Consider the following 21,713-nt stretch of genomic DNA (forward strand, 5'->3'; position numbering starts at 1 on the left):
TCATTTTGGCTGAGATTCTGAAATGACCTTAAAGAGTTAGGTGCCCAAATCTCACTGAAATTCAATGAAACTGAAATTGAAATGTAATTGGAGTTTGTTCTCTAAATTTCTTAGGTTACTTCAAAATTCCCAGACTATATTTATAATTCAAATGAGCTTTAGCTGAAAAGCTAAGACAACTCTATCTATCTAATATAACAGAGCAGGAGATGCTGCCAGTACAAAGTAAAAATGCAAAATGTGAATGATGTAGGAATGTATTTATGCTTTCTCTTTAAACTAGTAGGAGACCTTACCTTTCTTTATGAAGATGTGGGTTGCTTTAGGATACAAAATACATTATTGTAACTCCCAGGCCATTCAGCAAGAAAGACTAAGTAATCAAAATCATCTCAATCATTATAAAGTAGCTGGATAAAAGCCACTCAGCTCTGTGTTATTTTTATGTCTGCTACTAAAGATACTAAGTGTTAATGTAATGCAAAAAATAAATAATAATGTTAATACCAGAATAGAAAGATAAGTAGGCAGCAGTCTGTGTGACAGATAATATAAAACAGAGCAGGGAAATAATGCAACAGTTGATACACAAGCTTATCTGTTTCAATAGAATGTAAAAAAAAAATTGATGCCGATTAACAGAGTTTCATGGCAAATAGGTCTTGTCAAACAATCTTTCTTAGACAAAATTAAAAGTCTGGTTCATAAATGTAACTATGTGGACATAATATGCTTAGAGTTCTGGAAGGTTTTTCACTTAGTACCAGACAATCTGATTAATATATTAGAAGTATGCAAATCAATCTCACCCATATTAAATAGACTAAAATATGTTTGACATATAGCTCTCGAAATATAGTTGTTAATGGGGAAGTACTAACCAGTGGATGTGTTTTAGTGTTTTCCCTTAGGGATTGGTTCTCAGCCCAACACCATCCACTATCTTTACCAATGACCTGCAGGAAAATAAAAAATTGTTGCTGACACAGTTTTCAAATAATGCAGTTTCGGCGAGTGGGGAGTAATGATGAGGTTAGGTCACTCGTACAGAGTAATCTGGGTTGCATGGTAAGGTAGGCTCACTTGATGCTCACAATGTTCCACATGCATTTTAATACAGTCAAATGCGAGGTTGTACATTTAGGAACCAGGAATGGAGGACTTGCATAGAGGACATGGGGCTGTATCTTGGAACACAAGGGGGACTTTGAAATGGACCAAGTGGTCATAGTAGACAAACAACCAAACATGAATTCCCAGTGAGATGCTGTGGCAAAAAGGGCTCACATGATACTTGGATGTTTAAACAGCAAAAGAGATTAAATTCATCTTAATGGTTTCTCAAAGGTGAACCAAAATGACCAGGCCCATGCTAGGGGACAATACACAGTTTGTACGTCTCGGATTCAGGGTATAACTGCTTCATTGTAACTTAAGGGAATTAACTCTGATTCACCAAACTTGAATAAATTTATTGAGATTTTTTCTCAAGGTCTCCTTAACCTCTCTGTTTCTCAGGCTGTAGATGAGGGGATTGACCAGGGGATTCAGGACTGTGTAGAAGAGAGAGAACATTTTGTTCAGGGCTCTCAGTTTATATGTTTTTGGGAGGACATACACAATCATAAGAGACCCGTAGAAGGATGTACAATGAGGTGAGAGAAGCAGGTGGAAAATGCTTTTTGCTTTCTGGTGGTAGTTGGAATTCTCAGGATGGTGGCTACAATAAAGATGTAGGATGCTAGTGTTAAGAGGAATGGGGGGAAGGTATCTACGGAAGCAAGAATGAAAGCCATAAGTTCCACCAAATACGTATCACTGCAAGAGAGTTTTAACAATGCAGTGAATTCACAAAAGAAGTGGTCAACTTCATTGTGGCCACAGAAAGTTAACTGTGATATCAAATATGTGAACATGCCAACAATCACAAAAGAACTGATCCAAGACCCAGCTGCTAGTTGGAGGCAAAACCTGCCGTTCATAAGGGTTCCATAGTGCAGTGGTTTACATATTGCTAAATACCGATCGTAAGACATCTCTGACAAGAGATAACATTCTGCAGCTAACAACCCACCAAAAGAATAATATTGTACAAAACAGCTATTAACAGAAATGGTTGTGTCCCCAGTCCGGAGAATGGCCAGCATTCTGGGCAGGATGGTCGAGGCATAGCAGGTCTCCAAGCAGGACAAGTTCCCCAGGAAGAAGTACATGGGGGTGTGAAGTTGCTGATCAGCTACAACTAGAGCAATAATGAGGATGTTCCCAGCCATGGTTGCAATATAAATCACTAGAAACAACAGGAAGAGAAGGGTCTGTAATTTAGGGAGATCCCTGAATCCCAGTAGGATGAATTCTGTGATGGCCATTTAATTTCCCCATTCTGTGTTTGCCATGGATTCTATCAGAGGAAAAGAAAATAAACTGCAACGTCAGGGGGAGAACATCAAGTCATTTTTTCAGTGTAATCCCTCAATCTCATTCCAGAAATACTCAGTCCCCCACCTCCCCTGCTGGTTATGTTTTCAAGATCCCAAACAATGGCGCAACACTGACCCTCTTCGTCAGATCATATATATTCTAGTTTCCCACTTTTTCCAAGGTAATTCTCTCTCTATCCAACCCATGGAAAATTATAAATGTTGAAAAAATGCTTGAATTCCTTTTACCTACATACAATGTTGCTTGCCTAGTAACCCACTTACTGTTATTCGTATTGCTACTAGAGTATAGTATAATATACGATGCACACAGCTGCTCTTCCCATATAAGAGTTACCAACAGACTAATGTCTGCACTTAATTATTACTTAGTCCCTGCAGATTTCTATTTTGGCAATCTAGAGTTCTTAGATTCATAGATTATAAGGCCAGAAGGGGCTATTGTGACCACGTAGCCCGACATGCCTTATAGGCAGCAGTGTGTGTGTGTGCGTGTGTGTGTGTGTGTGTGTGTGAGAGAGAGAGAGAGAGAGAGAGAGATTTTAGACATTTCCTTTTTTTTTCCCCCATCACATTTTTTTTCTTCTTCTTTAGACATTAACATTTGTCTCTCTATAGGATGGTCAAGACTTTTTTTTTTGGATGTTCTTCTTGATACATCTTAAAGGAAGGGGGTGGAGTCTCCTTCCTTGGAGGTTTTTAAGGCCCGGCTTGACAAAGCCCTGGCTGGGATGATTTAGCTGGGAATTGGTCCTGCTTTGAGCAGGGGGTTGGACTAGATGACCTCTTGAGGTCCCTTCCAACTCTGATATTCTATGATTCTATGATTCTATGATCTGATTTCCAAAAAGTGCAACTTCAAGTTGTTTCAATCTGGGCTTCTTAAAACTTAGACATCCCAAAATTACTAGACACTTGAATATTTTCCCAATAGCCCACTCACTGTTGTTGGTGCTACTATGAAGCTGCTCTCCCCATGCCTGAAAGTAATTCTGTCACTTCCAGTGTGAATGAGAATAGAATGGAATCACTCCTGAGTTACACTGATTGGAGAGAAAAGAGAAGCAGACACGACAATTTAAATATGTTTTGAATTATTTTAGCTAAGGTTTTAGCTCAGTGTTCATTTGAAAATTATTTTGACAGTCTAAACTAATGTGAGAAATAAGAGAGAGAGATAACATAAGAACTGCCATACTGGGTGAGACCAAAGGTGCATTTTGCCAGTGCTTCAGAGGGAATGTACAGAACAGGTAATCATCAAATGATCCATTCCCTGTCACCCATTCCCAGCTTCTGGCAAAAAAAGATGTATGGGAATAGATAGATAGATTAGATTAGATAGGTGGGTGTGTATGGGGATAGATAGATAGATAGATAGATAGATAGATAGATAGATAGATAGATAGATAGATAGATAGATAGATAGATAGATAGATGTTCCAGAATTCTCTCTCCCATTCCTTTCTGGCATGATAAGCTTCTTTTAATGTAGTGTCTCATAATAACTTTTCATTCTTCTGCATTTTAGCCTAATCTATGGGATTACTCAGCTAAATTAACTATTCCCATTAATTGATGTTTGCAGAAATTTGAGAGAGGAAACATTGTAAAATATAGATAGAATCATAGAATATCAGGGTTGGAAGGGACCTCAGGAGGTCATCTAGTCCAATCCCCTGCTGAAAGCAGGACCAATCCCCAACTAAATCATCCCAGCCAGGGCTTTCTCAAGCCTGACCTTAAAAACCTCTAAGGAAGGCGATTCCACCACCTCCCTAGGTAACCCATTCCAGTGCTTCACCACCCTCCTAGTGAAAAAGTTTTTCCTAATATCCAACCTAAACCTCCTGCACTGTAACTTGAGATCATTACTCCTTGTTCTGTCATCTACCATCACTGAGAACAGCCGAACTCCATCCTCTTTAGAACCCCCTTCAGGTAGTTGAAAGCAGCTATCCAATCCCCCCTCATTCTTCTCTTCTGCAGACTAAATAAGCCCAGTTCCCTCAGCCTCTCCTCATAAGTCATGTGCTCCAGCCCCCTAATCATTTTTGTTGCCTTCCGCTGGACTCTTTCCAAGTTTTCCACATCCTTCTGGTAGTGTGGGGCCCAAAACTGGACACAGTACTCCAGATGAGGCCTCACCAATGCCGAATATTCCTAGCATTGTAAAGGGAAGTCTTGCATTCGATAAGGGACTGCTAAGATCAATTAATACATTATTTCTATTCTCACGATCCATGATTTAATTTAAATAAAAAGAGTGGACATGTTGTTTTACCTCTTAATCTGTTCTGCACAAGGCTAAATTTTTAATGTGATGTTTCTCCTCAGTGACTCAGAGACCTCAATCTTTAATTCAGCTTCTGTCCTCATCCGCTTCATGCACTTCAACTGTCTCAGAAAATCTCATTATGCTTTTCTGCTTGGTCCTTTCAGTCTTGTACCCTGCTCCAAAGAGTGACAGACTCTTTCATCATTTATCCTTTGCTGTGTCTCCCCTGACTTTTCCACTGAGGAGCACTTTAAATTACTCACATGGCAATACAAATAACATGCTATTTCTCAAAAGCGGTACAAATGCCAGTGGGGATAGTGTCAAACTGCTTCCCTCCAAGGAAATCTCCTTCCTTACCAGGCTCATGTGATGAGATCACAGGTGACTATGAAATAAAGACTCCAGAGTCTAAGGAGAGAAGCCCGCAGGAAAACTATTACGCAGACTTTTCACGCAGTTGCAAGAAAAGGAGACTGGAGAAAACAGAGTGGAGTCCATCCCCCATATCTGCAGGGTGGGTGCAGAAGGATGGAAGTCATTGGGTGGGATTTTCAGAGACCACTGACTTTGCAGTGGAGTTATGCTCCTAAATCACACAGGTACTTTTGAAAATCCCACACAATTTTCAGAAACCTAAGGGAGTTAGGCACTCAACTCTCATTGCCTTTTGATGGAATTTAGCTGCCTAACTCCCTAAGGCTCATTTCAAACTCTCAGTCTTCAGTCCTAGACTTCTATGGAGACACAAGTGTAACTTAGTGACTTTACTTTTTTTCTTTGTCTAGGCTCTCATCTGCCCATCATCACAGTGGCATCTGGGAGCTTTGCACTCATTCATGGATTTATTCTCCCAGCACTTAAGTGCAGCTGGGAAGCATCATTATATGCACGAAGAACCGAGGCAAAGAGAGTTTAAGCAGCATCTACAATGGGTTGGAGGCAATGGAACCTAGGTCACTTGTGTCTCACTCTCTTGCTTTAACTTTAAATTCATCACTCCTCTGCTTTGACTGAGGGTTTGAGCCCTCCCTCCCCAATTTGCCTTGGGTTTACATTGTGGTGGTGATCGTGTGTGAGTGCACATGCATCAGGGGGAGGGAGGGGTTGTCTGATTGGTTTCCCAAGTGCTTTTAAAATGAGGAAAGAACAGCCTTAGCCAGGTTGGCTCTTCACCATCTGTCCTGCTGGAAGGTTCTCAGATGAGGTCTTCAGAACCACACACATGCCATTCTCACCTCTAGATTGGCCAACTGCAATGAGCACTGCACAGGCCTGCCCCTGCAATCCACTCAAAATAGCATCCACAATGCAAGGGAATCCTTACCTCCCTCCGTGTGGGTAGTGGGTACAATATTCATAGGTATCTAATTGACCTAAGAGCCGAAATCCTATTGACTTTCACTTGGATGTAATCATCTAAGTCATTTAGGGCCAGATTGTCCAAGGTAATCAGGCACCCAAAAATACAGATGTTTAAAGTCTGTTGGGATTTTCAAAAATGCCAAGCAGGTTAGGTTTGCTTTCAATGGGAGTTAGGCAGCAAAGCTGATTAGGTGCTTTTGAAAATCCTATTAGACTCCTATCTGCCTGCTTAGGCACCCAAACAGCATTCACAATCCAACACTTTTAGTCCCTTTTGAAATTTTTCTCTAATGTCAATAACTTGATCCTGGTCTGTAACCTTTGAAAATATGTTGTTTTGTTTGTTTGTTTTTAATATTTTCTTTTCACTGTTTTAAACTTCAACATAGAATGTAAATAAATGGTTTTATACATCAAGAAAGCTGTGCATCAAGACTGTATGAGAGTGAAAGTCAATAGGACTTGTGCTCCTAACTCACTTAGGTGCTTTTGAAAATGCCACCTTTAATTTAAACTCATTTTGTTGAAGGTAGGCACTTTCAATACCTGTGGGTATAACTGCAGATAGATTCTAGAATCCTGGGCATCATACAGTCCTGTGCAGGATTATTTCTTGTTGGACTGCCATTACTGGTTTCTCCAGTTTACCATTAACAGCCTATTCCGTAGCTGAAGATATCTCACTATCAGTAATGTTCTCAGTAGAATTGGCTGAAATTTTCAGACAGAAATATTTTCAGACTGGAAAATGTGGTTTCATTAAAATTGCAATTTCACCAGGGGAAATGTCAATTTGGATTGTTATTTTCTATCAGGAAGCAATTGTTGCATCTGTCCACTGAAGGTAGGACAAGAAGGAGTGGGCTTAATCTGCAGCAAAGGAAATTTAGGTTAGATATAAGCAAAAACTTTCTAGCTCTAAGGGTATTTACGTTCTGCAATTGGCTTTCAAGGGACTTTGTGGAATCCTCATCATTGAAGGTTATTAACAGCAGGTTGGACACGCAGCTGACAGGGACGGTCTAGGTACACTTGGTACTGTTGGTCTGGACTTGATGATTTCTTGAGGCCCCTTCCAGCCCTACATTTCTGTGATTGGCTGAACTTTAAAACATTTTTTTTAAATCAAACTTTGGAAATTAAATTTCTAAATGTCTGTTTGAAACACAAATTTTTGTTCTGAGCTGACATTTTCATAGATTCATAGATTCATAGATTCTAGGACTGGAAGGGACCTCGAGAGGTCATCGAGTCCAGTCCCCTGCCCGCAAGGCAGGACCAAATACTGTCTAGACCATCCCTGATAGACATTTATCTAACCTACTCTTAAATATCTCCAGAGATGGAGATTCCACAACCTCCCTAGGCAATTTATTCCAGTGTTTAACCACCCTGACAGTTAGGAACTTTTTCCTAATGTCCAACCTAGACCTCCCTTGCTGCAGTTTAAACCCATTGCTTCTGGTTCTATCCTTAGAGGCTAAGGTGAACAAGTTTTCTCCCTCCTCCTTATGACACCCTTTTAAATACCTGAAAACTGCTATCATGTCCCCTCTCAGTCTTCTCTTTTCCAAACTAAACAAACCCAATTCTTTCAGCCTTCCTTCATAGGTCATGTTCTCAAGACCTTTAATCATTCTTGTTGCTCTTCTCTGGACCCTTTCCAATTTCTCCACATCTTTTTTAAAATGCGGTGCCCAGAACTGGACACAATACTCCAGCTGAGGCCTAAACAGAGCAGAGTAGAGCGGAAGAATGACTTCTCGTGTCTTGCTCACAACACACCTGTTAATACATCCCAGAATCATGTTTGCTTTTTTTGCAACAGCATCACACTGTTGACTCATATTTAGCTTGTGGTCCACTATAACCCCTAGATCCCTTTCTGCCGTACTCCTTCCTAGACAGTCTCTTCCCATTCTGTATGTGTGAAACTGATTTTTCCTTCCTAAGTGGAGCACTTTGCATTTGTCTTTGTTAAACTTCATCCTGTTTACCTCAGCCCATTTCTCCAATTTGTCCAGATCATTTTGAATTATGACCCTGTCCTCCAAAGCAGTTGCAATCCTTCCCAGTTTGGTATCATCCGCAAACTTAATAAGCGTACTTTCTATGCCAATATCTAAGTCGTTGATGAAGATATTGAACAGCGCCGGTCCCAAAACAGACCCCTGCGGTACCCCACTCGTTATGCCTTTCCAGCAGGATTGGGAACCATTAATAACAACTCTCTGAGTACAGTTATCCAGCCAGTTATGCACCCACCTTATAGTAGCCCCATCTAAATTGTATTTGCCTAGTTTATCGATAAGAATATCATGCGAGACTGTATCAAATGCCTTACTAAAGTCTAGGTATACCACATCCACAGCTTCACCCTTATCCACAAGGCTCGTTATCCTATCAAAGAAAGCTATCAGATTGGTTTGACATGATTTGTTCTTCACAAATCCATGCTGGCTGTTCCCTATCACCTTACCACCTTCCAAGTGTTTGCAGATGATTTCCTTAATTACTTGCTCCATTATCTTCCCTGGCACAGAAGTTAAACTAACTGGTCTGCAGTTTTCTGGGTTGTTTTTATTTCCCCTTTTATAGATGGGCACTATATTTGCCCTTTTCCAGTCTTCTGGAATCTCTCCCGTCTCCCATGATTTTCCAAAGATAATAGCTAGAGGCTCAGATATCTCCTCTATTAGCTCCTTGAGTATTCTAGGATACATTTCATCAGGCCCTGGTGACTTGCAGGGATCTAACTTTTCTAAGTGATTTTTAACTTGTTCTTTTTTTATTTTATCCACTAAACCTACCCCCTTCCCATTAGCATTCACTATGTTAGGCATTCCTTCAGACTTCTCGGTGAAGACCGAAACAAAGAAGTCATTAAGCATCTCTGCCATTTCCAAGTTTCCTGATACTGTTTCTCCCTCTTCACTAAGCAGTGGGCCTACCCTGTCTTTGGTCTTCCTCTTGCTTCTAATGTATTGATAAAAAGTCTTCTTGTTTCCCTTTATTCCCGTAGCTAGTTTGAGCTCATTTTGTGCCTTTGCCTTTCTAATCTTGCCCCTGCATTCCTGTGTTCTTTGCCTAGATTCATCCTTTGTAATCTGTCCTAATTTCCATTTTTTATATGACTCCTTTTTATTTTTTAGATCATGCAAGATCTCGTGGTTAAGCCAAGGTGGTCTTTTGCCACATTTTCTATCTTTCCTAACCAGCGGAATAGCTTGCTTTTGGGCCCTTAATAGTGTCCCTTTGAAAAACTGCCAACTCTCCTCAATTGTTTTTCCCCTCAGTCTTGATTCCCATGGGACCTTACCTATCAGCTCTCTGAGCTTACCAAAATCTGCCTTCCTGAAATCCATTGTCTCTATTTTGCTGTTCTCCCTTCTACCCTTCCCTAGAATTGCAAACTCTATGATTTCATGATCACTTTCACCCAGGCTGCCTTCTATTTTCAAATTCTCAACGAGTTCCTCCCTATTTGTTAAAATCAAGTCTAGAACAGCTTCCCCCCAGTAGCTTTTTCAACCTTCTGAAATAAAAAGTTGTCTGCAATGCAGTCCAAGAATTTGTTGGATAGTCTGTGTCCCGCTGTGTTATTTTCCCAACATATATCCGGATAGTTGATGTCCCCCATCACCACCAAATCTTGGGCTTTGGATGATTTTGTTAGTTGCTTAAAAAAAGCCTCATCCACCTCTTCCCCCTGGTTAGGTGGCCTGTAGTAGACTCCTAGCATGATATCTCCCTTGTTTTTTACCCCTTTTAGCCTAACCCAGAGACTCTCAACACTTCTGTCTCCTATGTCCATCTCTACCTCAGTCCAAGTGTGTATATTTTTAATATATAAGGCAACACCTCCTCCCTTTTTCCCCTGTCTATCCTTCCTGAGCAAGCTGTACCCAGCCACACCAATATTCCAATCATGTGTATTATCCCACCAAGTTTCAGTAATGCCAACAATGTCATAGTTATATTTATTTATTAGCACTTCCAGTTCTTCCTGCTTATTCCCCATACTTCTCGCATTTGTATATAGGCATCTAAGATACTCGTTTGATCTTTCCTCCCAGTTTTGTCCTGACCCTCCTTTCTCTCTGCCAATATAGCCCACACTCCCTCTTGTTTCCGACCCATCTCCCAGGTCTCCATGTTCCCCACTTACCTGTGGGCTTTGCTCACCTGTCCCCGTCGAACCTAGTTTAAAGCCCTCCCCACTAGGTTAGCCAGTCTGTGTGCAAATAGGGTCTTTCCCCTCCTCGAAAGGTGAACGCCATCTCTGCCTAGCAGTCCTTCCTCGAATAGCATTCCATGGTCTAGGAAGCCAAAGCCCTCCTGGCGACACCATCTTCGCAGCCAGGCATTCACCTCCATGATGCATCTGTCTCTGCCCGGGCCCCTACCTTTGACAGGAAGAACTGAAGAGAATACCACCTGCGCTCCAAACTCCTTCACCCGTACTCCCAGAACCCTGTAGTCACTCTTGATCCGCTCAGTGTCACACCGCGCAGTATCATTTGTGCCCACATGGATGAGTAGCATGGGGTAGTAGTCAGAGGGCTGGATAATCCTCGACAATGCCTCCGTAACATCTCGGATACGGGCTCCCGACAGGCAGCATACCTCCCGAGATGAAATGTCAGGGCGACAGATGGGCGCCTCCGTCCCCCTCAGCAGAGAGTCTCCGACCACCACTACCCTACGTTTCCTATTCGCAGTGGTGGCAGCAGACCTCCCAGCCTTAGGGGTACGAGGCTTCTCCTCCTTTACTGTAGGGAGTGATTCCTTCTTTCCTGTATCAAGAAGAGCATAACGGTTACCTATTACCATGGCAGGAGGGTTCGGAGCAGGGGTGGAGCACTGCCCGCTGCCAGAAGTAACCAGCTGCCAGTGTCCACCCTGAGCCATCTCCTCCTCCACCAGTGGTGTATCAGCAGTGCTGTGTACTGGGACAGCTACCTCAGCTGTCTCCACATGGACACTGTTGAGGAATTGCTCGTGGATTTGGATGCTCCTCAACCTAGCCACCTCCTCCTGTAGCTCTCCCACCTGCTGCCTGAGAGATTCCACCAGCAGGCACCTCTCACATTGGATGGTCCCCCCAGCCTGGATATCAGTAAGTGGAAATTGCAAGTTACAGTCTCTGCAAAACCACACCAGGATCTGGGTAGAAGCATCCATGCTCAGGCGCTCTGTCTGGCTACAGGCACAGGTGGAGGAGACAGAAGCAGTGCTGGCACAGGTGTTGCGGGTCTTCCTAACCATCGTAAGCCTCCCTCTGTCAAACTCACGTCTGCAGCCCCCTGTCTGCTGAAAGGGTTGTTTAAACAGGAAGTTTTGAATGTAGTTGGTTTATAGGTATTAAGGGGAATAAAGAGAAAACAGAACCGGCAAGGGACCCTCGCCCCCTTCCTGCTCCCCTTCCAAACGCCCTTGCGAAACTCCCTGTTAGCAGCCCCTGGTCGCAAAAGCTCCCTGGTCGCTTGTGCACTGCTTTATAAAGCCCTGGCCTGTATGAATGCCCCGCCCACTGATTAAGGCTCAGCCACTTACCAGAGGCTTCTAGCTTTCAAACCTTCCTTTGAAGCTCACAGCTTCCAACTGCCAGCCACAGCACACGGTCCTTCACGGTCCTTTGACATTTTCAGTCAAAGTGCAGATTCAAAATGGAAATGTCATTCAGAAATGTTGGCATCTTTTGCTTAACATTTCCGAATCAAAAATATTGGGAACTTTTCATTTGGTGAAAAAAATTCAATATTTTGATTTTTCTCCAGATTTTGGATGAAAACAGGTGTTGAAACAGTGGGGTTTCCAATGGGACAAAAATTCTGTTCCCAGCCAGCTCCAGTTTTCAGCCTAAAGATTCCCCCTTATTCTAACTCCTTTCTGGACTATGTGAAGAACCCCAAAACACCAAGGGAACAAGTATCATCAGTAGAGCTTGGAGATTAATTGATTTTTTTGTTTGACAAGCAAACCAAAAAAATCAAGGAAAATATTTGATTCCGTTCTTTTTCATCAGAGAATATCAAATCACTGAAATAAAAATGTTCTGCCAGAATGTGTTAGAAAATAAACAGAACAAAGATAAAATTAAATGAACCACAAAGAACAGAAAACTAAAATAAAAAAGTAAAATAAAAATAATATAATAAAATATCATAAATAAATATTAAAATGAAATGAAAAATAGAGATGCAGAGGCAGGGAGCCAAGATGGATGGAGCCACTGATTGGATTCTGATGTGTGCTGGCCAGCTCCACATTGGGCTCTCTGAGGTCGTGTTCCAGGAAACTAATAAATGTTACCTTGGTTTGCAAATGCTGCCCTGCTTCATGGCAGATACTCACTGCCCAAAGGAAGAGAAGTCTCATGGAGCCCCAAGGCCCAGTCTGGAGTGGGGGAGGTGTGGCTGCCACACTAAAGGGGTTACTCCCAGGAACATATAAAGGCTGGGGCATAACACAGAGCCTATAAATCCATGACACACACACATAAACAGGCATAGAAATCTCCTGATAGGTCAGTGGGGGTGTATCCATTACTTGCAGCAGTCACATATGGTCTCTCTCTTTACAGCTCTGGACAGGCCTCTATGGTATGTCGACACTACATTGTAAACCCTATCCTCCATGAACGTATCTAGTTCTTTTTGAAACCTCTTTTAGTTTTGGTCTTCACAACATCTTCTGGCAAGGAGTTCCACAGGTTGACTGTGCATTGTGGGGAAAAATACTTCCTTTTGTTTGTTTTAAACCTGCTGCCTATTAATTTCACGTGGAAACCCCCCAGTTTGTGTGTTATGAGAAGGAGTAAATAACACTTCCTTATTTACTTTCTTTACACCAGTCATGATTTTGTAGACCTCAATCATATCCCCTCTTAGTCATCTCTTTTCCAAGCTGGAAAATTCAAGTCTTATTAATCCCTCCTCGTATGGAAGCTGTTCCATAATTCTAATAATTGTGTTGCCCTTTTCTGAACCTTTTACAATTTACAGATAGAGTGATCACATCTGCATGCAGTATTATACACAGATGGGGCATCCCATGAATTTCTATAGAGGCAATATGATATTTTCTGTCTTATTATCTATCCCTTTCTTCATGATTCCCAACATTCTCAACTTGAACTTGAACTGCCACTGCACATGGAATGGATGTTTTCAGAGAATTATCCACAACGACTCCAAGATCTCTTTCTTGAGTGGTAACAGCTAATTTAGACCCCATGTTTTATATGTATAGTTAGGATTATGTTGTCCAATGTGCATTACTTTGCATTTATCAACATTGAATTTCATCTGCCATTTTTGTTGCCGTTTTGTGAAATCCTTTTGTAGCTCTTTACAGTTTGCTTGGAACTTAACTATCTTGAGTAGTTTGATATCATCTGCAAATTTTGCCACCTCACTGTTTACCCCTTTCTTCAGACCATTTAAGAATATGTTGAATAGGACTGGTCCCAGTACAGACCCCTGGGAGACACCACTATTTAGCTCTCTCCATTCTGAAAACTGGCCATTTATTCCTACCCTTTGCTTCCTATATTTTAACCAGTTACCAATCCATGAGAGGTCCTTCCTTCTTATCCCATGACAGCTTACTTTGCTTAAGAGCCTTTGGTGAGGGACCTTGTCAAAGGCTTTCTGAAAATCTAAGTACACTATATTCATGGGATCCCCCTTGTCCACATTCTTATTGACCCCCCAAAGAATTCTAGTAGTTTGGTGAGGCATGATTTCTCTTTACAAAAACCATGTTGACTTTTCCCCAAGAAATTATGTTAATCTATGATTCTGACAATTTTGTTCTTTACTATAGTTTCAGCCAGTTTGCCCGGTACTGAAATCAGGCTTACCGGCCTGTAATTGCCAGGGTCACCTCTGAAGCCCTTTTTAAAAATTGGCGTGTCATTAGCTATCCTCCAGTCATTTGGTACAGAAGCTGATTTAAATGATAGGTTACAAACTAGAGTTAGTAATTCTGCAATTTCACATTTGAGTTCCTTCAGAACTCTTGGGTGAATTCCATCTGCTCCTGGTGACTTACTACTGTGTAGTTTATCAGTTTGTTCCAAAACCTCCTCTAATGACACTTCAATTTGGGACAGTTCCTCAGATCTGTCACCTAAAAAGAATGGCTCAGGTTTGACCAATGAAAAGACATCATTTAGTTTCTCTGCAATGTCCTTATCATTTTTGAGTGCTCCTTTAGCATCTGGTTGTTTAGCAGGCTTCCTGCTTCTGATGTACTTAACATTTTTTTGCTCTTACTTTTTGAGTCTTTGGCTAGCTGTTCTTGAAATTCTTTTTTGGCCTTCCTAATTATATTTTTATACCACATTTGCGAGAGTTAATGCTTCTTTCTATTTTCCTCACTAGGATTTAACTTCCACTTTTTAAAGGATGCCTTTTTGTCTCTCACTGCTTCTTTTACTTTGCTATTTAGGCACGGTGGCACATTTTTGGTGTAATTTAGGATATAAATAAATAAATGGAGATATCCTATCTCCTAGAACTGGAAGGGACCTTGAAATATTATCTAGTCCAGCCCCCTGCCTTCACTAGCAGGACCAAGTACTGATTTTTGCCCCAGACCCCTAAGTGGCCCCCTCAAAGATTGAACTCACAACCCTGGGTTTAGGCAGGCCAATGCTCAAACCACTGAGCTATCCCTCCTCCTGCATTTAAGTTGAGCCTCTATTATTATGTTGTTAAAAAGTTTCCATGCAGGTTGAGAAATTTAATTTTTGGCACTGTACCTTTTAATTTCTGTTTCACTAACTTCCTCATTTATGTGTAGTCCCCCTTTCTGAAATTAAATGCTACAGTGTTGGGCTGCTGTTGTGTTTTCCCCACCACAGGGATGTTAAATTTAATTATATTATGGTCACTATTAATAAGGGTTCAGCTATATTCTCCTCTTGGATCAGATCCTGTGCTCCACTTAGGACTAAATCAAGAATTGCCTCTCCTCTTGTGGGTTCCAGGACTAGCTGCTCCAAAAAGCGGTCATTTAAGGTGTCAAGAAACTTTGTCTCTGCATCCCATCCTGAGGTGACATGTACCCAGTCAATATGGGGATAGTTGAAATCCCCCATTATTGTTGTGTTTTAAAAAAATATATATAGCCTTTCTTATCTCCCTGAGCAGCCGTGTGAAAACCACAATGTTGTGTATGGCACCACTTGGCCTCCTCACTGGCAGGCACAGAAGACATGGAGTGTGAACTCACTTAGAGGTTCTAACACACAGAAAGGATCTCCTTGGTTGCTTTTGAAGCACATTGTCTGAAGGGAGGGTGTCTGTGTGTGCATGTGAAATAGTTCGTATACCCTCTGCCTCATCTAATCATTTGTCCACCTATCCATCCATCTAACTATCCATCTGCATAACCATAAGTGAATCCACCTACTAGTCTATCTGTCCATCAAGATATGCATTTTAGTTGTAACCGAGTCAGTCCCAGGATATTAGTGAGACAAGAGACAACAGAAGTTGGGCCAATAAAAGATTATCTCACCCATCCTGTCTCTGTCCTTCAAGATGTCTGTTCATTATTTTCCTCCCTCTTCTATTTGTCCATCCAATTATCTACCCATCTGGCAATCTTAATGGCTCATCTAAACATCTGTCAATCTGCCTTGTCATCTGTCTAATCATCTCTCTGCCCAACAATCTGATTGCATTTATTTCCTGGTCACCTCATCTATCTATCTATCTATCTATCTATCTATCTATCTATCTATCTATCTATCTATCTATCTATCATGAATGGACCCNATCTATCTATCTATCTATCTATCTATCTATCTATCTATCTATCTATCATGAATGGACCCATCTCTGTGGAAAGTGGACTTCAGTGGGTAGGGGCAAAGTCACAGGCACTCTATTAAGTTGAAAACTGTATCAGTATTTTTGCTTACAACAGAATATTCCTCCTGTCTCTGTGTGCAGCTGATTTCACAGGCAAAGCAGGTGGGAATTGCAGCTGACAAGAGGCTTGCAGAGTGACTGTTACACTTTGTTCAGGACAGCTGCGGCAAGGGGACAGACTGGAACAAGTGCTAGCTTGTTCCCTGGTGGCTGTTCAGAGAAGTGGCAATGAAAAGTTTGTCCGTGGTGTGTAAGGTGTTTGACCTTAAGGATGTGTCTGTTTCCATAAATCTTATCACAGATTTGCTGTGACAGATCCCCAGCATGAGGGAACCCTTCATGAAACACATTAATTTAATTGAATCTTGTATAAGATAATAATAAAAAAATAATTTATTAATAATAAAACTTCTTCATTATGTGCTCGTTAAAACCATCCCCATTAGCAAAGCACCTACTAAAAAGAAATCTCTCCAATTACCCATTTAGTACTTGTGACCCTATGGAGGTCTACAGGAGGAGACACATAGGTCATTATAACTTCACATGCCTTAATGAGCACTCCGAGAAGTGTTCAGCCCAGCCCAGAGCTGGGCACAGCCTGGAGATTCAACAAACCTCTCAAGGAGTTACAGGCCAGTGGCAGAAACAAAGTTACTCCTTGTTTTAATGGGTCCCGTCGAGGGCCATTAGAAATGAAATGCTGTCGGGAAATGCAGGTCCCAGAAGCAGTCCCATTAGTCTGATTAAAAAAAAAAAGTCAGAGGCACTGATTAATGTTAGACAAAGGAAGGGATGGGTCTGTTTCTGTGTCAAGTAGCCCCTGCTGATTAAAGTGAAAGAGGTCAAGCCAGTCATTCCCAGCCCCTGTGAACGGCGACCCCTTCATTCATAAATTCCATCAGACCCCCGGGGAGGGAAGGAATGCAAGCGGGGGGATGGCTGCAAGGAAACTGACATGTAAACACACCTCAGATTCCCACTCAGATAGCCAAGGCAGCAAAGCCCAGATGTGGTGAGCCAGAGGCAATTACAGGTTTCTAGGCCAGGGATGGAACTCAGCCAACATACATAGGTTGTGACAGGCTCTGCTGTCCTGCCCACAAACCCCAGCTCTGCCAGTGCCCCTCAGTCCCAACCCACAGCCCCCTCTACCGTTCCATCTCTAGGTTCACACACACACAGCTCTGATGATGCACCTCAGTCCCAACCTGCAGCCCCTGTTATCCCAGCCCCGGGCTGCCCCACAACCCCGTACTCTGTTGATGGGGTTCAATCCTGATCTGCAGCCCTCTGGGCTCCCCCCACCCATGCACAGTTCTGTCATTGCCCCTCAGTCCTGAACTGCAGCCCCCAGCAATCCCAGCCCCGGACTCCCCCACAACACACAAAGCTCTGCTGGTGCCCCTCAGTCCTAACTCCCAGCCCCTGCTATACAAGTCCTGTCTGAGAGTTCTGCTAATGCACTTCAGTCCTTCTGACTTACAATTCTCCTACTATTCCTGTCCTAACTCTGCTCCCCAGCTCTGCCAATACATCACAGCAATGAGCGATAACCCCATCTATCATTGCTGTCCTTCCCCAAACACACAACACTGACAATTCCCCTTGAGCCTGACCCTCTGCTGTTAGTTCAGCCCACCACATCCACCGAGCTCTCTCAGTGTACCAATGTTGTGATCTGCAGTGCCCCATCATCTGGACAGTGCACTGCAGTGCTGGCCTAATAGATCCCATGGTGGGGCCAGTATCCTCAGGGCACTGGTATTTCTGCTGCGTTCTGACCAGTGACACCCCCTGCCAGGCCAGGCCTGGGACAGAGCTGAGCCCGTCTCAATGCAGCACAAAGCAGCTGGCATTTCCCAGCCTCTCCTCACGCACACATTCACACTGAGCAGGGCTCATTTACTCCAGTGAGGGGCAGCAGACAAACACACATGCACATAGCAACACATATCACAAAACTGCTTAATATCCCGCTCTTTCTGTTCTGAGCCTTCACAGTGTTAATCTAAAGCAGTGGTTCTCAACCTATTTATCATTGTGGGCCACATATGTGGCCCACAATGTGTTACGTGGGCTGCAAGTTGAGAACCATAGCGTGCCCCCCCTTAACCCCTTTCACAGACCACTATTCCCAGTGCCTCCCACCCAGAGACAGAGTGGGTCCAGGAGCAGAGCCCTGGGGAGGGGGCCGGGCAGCAGCCCTGACCTGCTGAACCACACCGTGCAGGACCAGGCAGCAGGGCAGCCAGGCAGCAGCCCTGGATCCCACATCCTCAGGGCCAGCCAACAGCCCTGGATCCTGCGGGGCCGGCTGGCAAGCTGGGCAGCCCGGACCCCACCACACCTGGCAGTGCAGAACCTGCCATGCTGGGCAGCCAGGAATCCGGACCCCGCCATGTGGCCTGGCAACCTTTAGCACACAGCTGGGCCACAGCTGTGAGCTAATTGGGCTGCATGAGGCCCTTGGCCCACACATTGAGAACCGCTGATCTAAAGTGACCCCTTAGATGTAATTGGACTGACACCACATTCACACTGTTTAAATGTCACCCACAGGGCCTTCCTTTTGGACCTCAGGCAAATCACTTAGGCAAAAATTTTCAAACTCAAGTGCCTAAAGACAGACAGCAAAAATCCATATTACTCAAAGTCGCTTAATTTGTAAGTGTATTGGGCAGCTGCTTTTCCCAGAGACCCCGCTGGGATTCAGGGCTGCCCAGCAACCTAAAGATATCAACACTAAACAGAAACACAAGGGCTAAGATTGTCAAAATGCCTAAGGGATTTGAATGCCCGGTTTTCTTTTAATTTCCATGGGAATTGGACCTCCAAATCTTTCAGTTGGCTTGAAAAAGCAACAGCCTAGTGCAGTCATTGGAGGCATCATGGGCCAAAAAAAGGGTTTGGGATCCCAAAAGCTCCCAGTCAGAGCTCTGCCAGTGACCTCCTGTATGAACATGAATAAGTCAAAATTTACCAAAGTGTCTAATGGTCAGATTTTCAAAGGTATTTAGGTACAAAGTGGTATTAAAAAAAATGCTTAAACAGATTATGAGCCTGGGGCCAGATGTTTAAAGGTGTGTAGGAGTCTGAAAACTTAGAAAGGCACCTAGGGTTAGATTTTTAAAGGTATTTAGGTGACATTAGAAAACCCCACTGGATGCCTAAATACCATCCAAAATCTGGCCCCTAGTTAGATATTCAAAAACATGTAGGGGCCTAACTCTCATTGAAATCTATGGGAATTAGGTGCCTCGGTGCTTCTGAAAATACCACTAGGCCCTTCCTTGCTTCTTGTGTCACCTAAATACCGTAAAAAAATCTGGCCCTAGGTGTCCAAATCCCATTGAAACCTGATAGGATTTAAGTACCTAATTCCCACTGGCTCCTTTGAATATCCCAGGCCAATTATTATTACTAGCTTTAGGCTCCCAAGTTTGAAAATCTTGGCCCCAATCAACCTATCAATAAATTATCCTGTACTAAACTCTTCCTAAATCTGTTTATTTGGGAAAAAGAGGGGGTTGCAATTTAGATTGAGGAGAAGGATAAATAACACTAAATGACTGTTTTAAACAGTTATTGAGCACAATTTCACTGAGGCCTGGTCTACACTACGACTTTAGGTCGACTTTAGCCGCGTTAAATCGAATTAAGCCTGGACACGTTCACACGACGAAGCCCTTTCTTTCGACTTAAAGGGCCCTTTAAACCGGTTTCTTTACTCCACCTCCGACGAGGGGATTAGCGATAAAATCATCCTTAGGGGGTCAGAATTGGGGTAGTGTGGATGGAATTCGACATTATTGGCCTCTGGAGCTATCCCACAGTGCTTCATTGTGACCGCTCTGGACAGCACTCTCAACTCAGATGCACTGACCAGGTAGACAGGAAAAGCCCCGCGAACATTTGAATTTCATTTCCTGTTTGCTCAGGATGGAGAGCACAGGTGACCACGCACAGCTCATCAGCACAGGTAACCATGATGGAGTCCCAGGATTGCAAAAGAGCTGCAGCATGGACAGAACGGGAGGTGCGGGATCTGCTCGCCATATGGGGAGAAGAATCATTGCTGGCTGAACTCCGAAGCAGTAAACGAAATGGCAAAATATTAGAAAAGGTCTCCAAGGCCATGAAGGACAGAGGCCATAACAGGGACGCACAGCAGTGCCGCGTGAAAATTAAGGAGCTAAGGCAAGCCTACCACAAAGCCAGAGAAGCAAACGGAAGGTCCGGGGCAGAGCCGCAAACACGCCGCTTCTATGCGGAGCTGCATGCCATTCTAGGGGGTGCAGCCACCACTACCCCAACCGTGTGCTATGACTCACTCACTGGAGAAACACACAGGGAATCGGGTTCGAGGTATGAGGAAGATGAGGATGGAGAAAATGTAGATAGCTCACAGCTGCAAGGAAGCGGAGAAACCGGTTTCCCCAACAGCCAGGATATGTTTATCACCCTGGACCTGGAACCAGTAACCCCCGAACTCACCCAAGGCATGCTCCCAGACCCTGAGGGCACACAGGGGACCTCTGGTGAGTGTACCTTTGTAAATAGTACACATGGTTTAAAAGCAAGCGTGTTTAATGATTAATGATTAATTTGCCCTGGCAATCGCGGCCAGTACAGCTACTGGAAAAGTCTGTTAACGTGTATGGGGATGGAACGGAAATCCTCCAGGGACATCTCCAGAAAACTCTCCTGGATGTACTCCCAAAGCCTTTGCAAAAGGTTTCTGGGGAGGGCTGCTTTATCCCGTCCGCCATGGTAGGACACTTTACCACGCCAGGCCAGTAGCAGGTAGTCTGGAATCATTGCATAACAAAGCATGGCAGCGTATGGTCCCAGTGTTTGCTGGCATGCAGAAAACATCCATTCCTTATCGCTCTTTGTTATCCTCAGGACAGTGATATCATTCACGGTCACCTGGTTGAAATGGGGCAATTTTATTAAGGGGACATTCAGAGGTGCCCGTTCCTGCTCTGCTGAACAGAAATATTCCCCGCTGTTAGCCACGCGGTGGGGGGGAGGGGTGAAGTGATCATCCCAGAGAATTGGGTGTGTGGGGGAGGGGAGTTAGTTGGGTTTGTGCTGCATGTTAACCCTGAAACCGCAGCCCCTCCTTTTACATTGCAAACCCATTTTAAATGGCCAACCCAACAGGTGCTTGGTATGGGAAATGAGAGCACTACCTTTTGAAACCATTCCCACATGTTAAGAAGGTTAAAAAAGCCAAAAGACTGTGGCTTACCATGGCTGCCTGCAAGCTGAAATCTGTGGCCTGGCACTGCGTAAGTGATCTCTCACATCAAACCGGCAGGCCCTCAATATAAAAGGAAAAATTCGACCTTGTAACGAAAGCACATGTGCTGTGTAATGTGAACAGCAAAATTTAACGTGAAAGAGTGTACCCATTGTTCTCTAAAATGTGTCTTTTTTAACCACCTCTCCCTTCTCCTCCACCAGCTGCAAATGTTTCTCCTTCACAGAGGCTAGTGAAGATTAGAAAGAGAAAACATAGGATGCGTGATGACATGTTCACAGAGCTACAGATGTCCTCCCACGCTGACAGAGCACAGCAGAATGCGTGGAAGCAGTCAATGACTGATTACAGAAAAGTACAATATGAACGAGAGGAGAGGTGGCGTGCTGAATCGCGGGATGAACAGAGCAAGTTGCGGGCTGAAGATGATAGGTGGCGTCAGCTTGCAGACAGAAGGCAAGAGTCGATGCTCC

This window comes from Trachemys scripta, chromosome 12 (assembly GCF_013100865.1).
Source record: "Trachemys scripta elegans isolate TJP31775 chromosome 12, CAS_Tse_1.0, whole genome shotgun sequence".
NCBI classification, from domain to species: Eukaryota; Metazoa; Chordata; order Testudines; family Emydidae; genus Trachemys; species Trachemys scripta.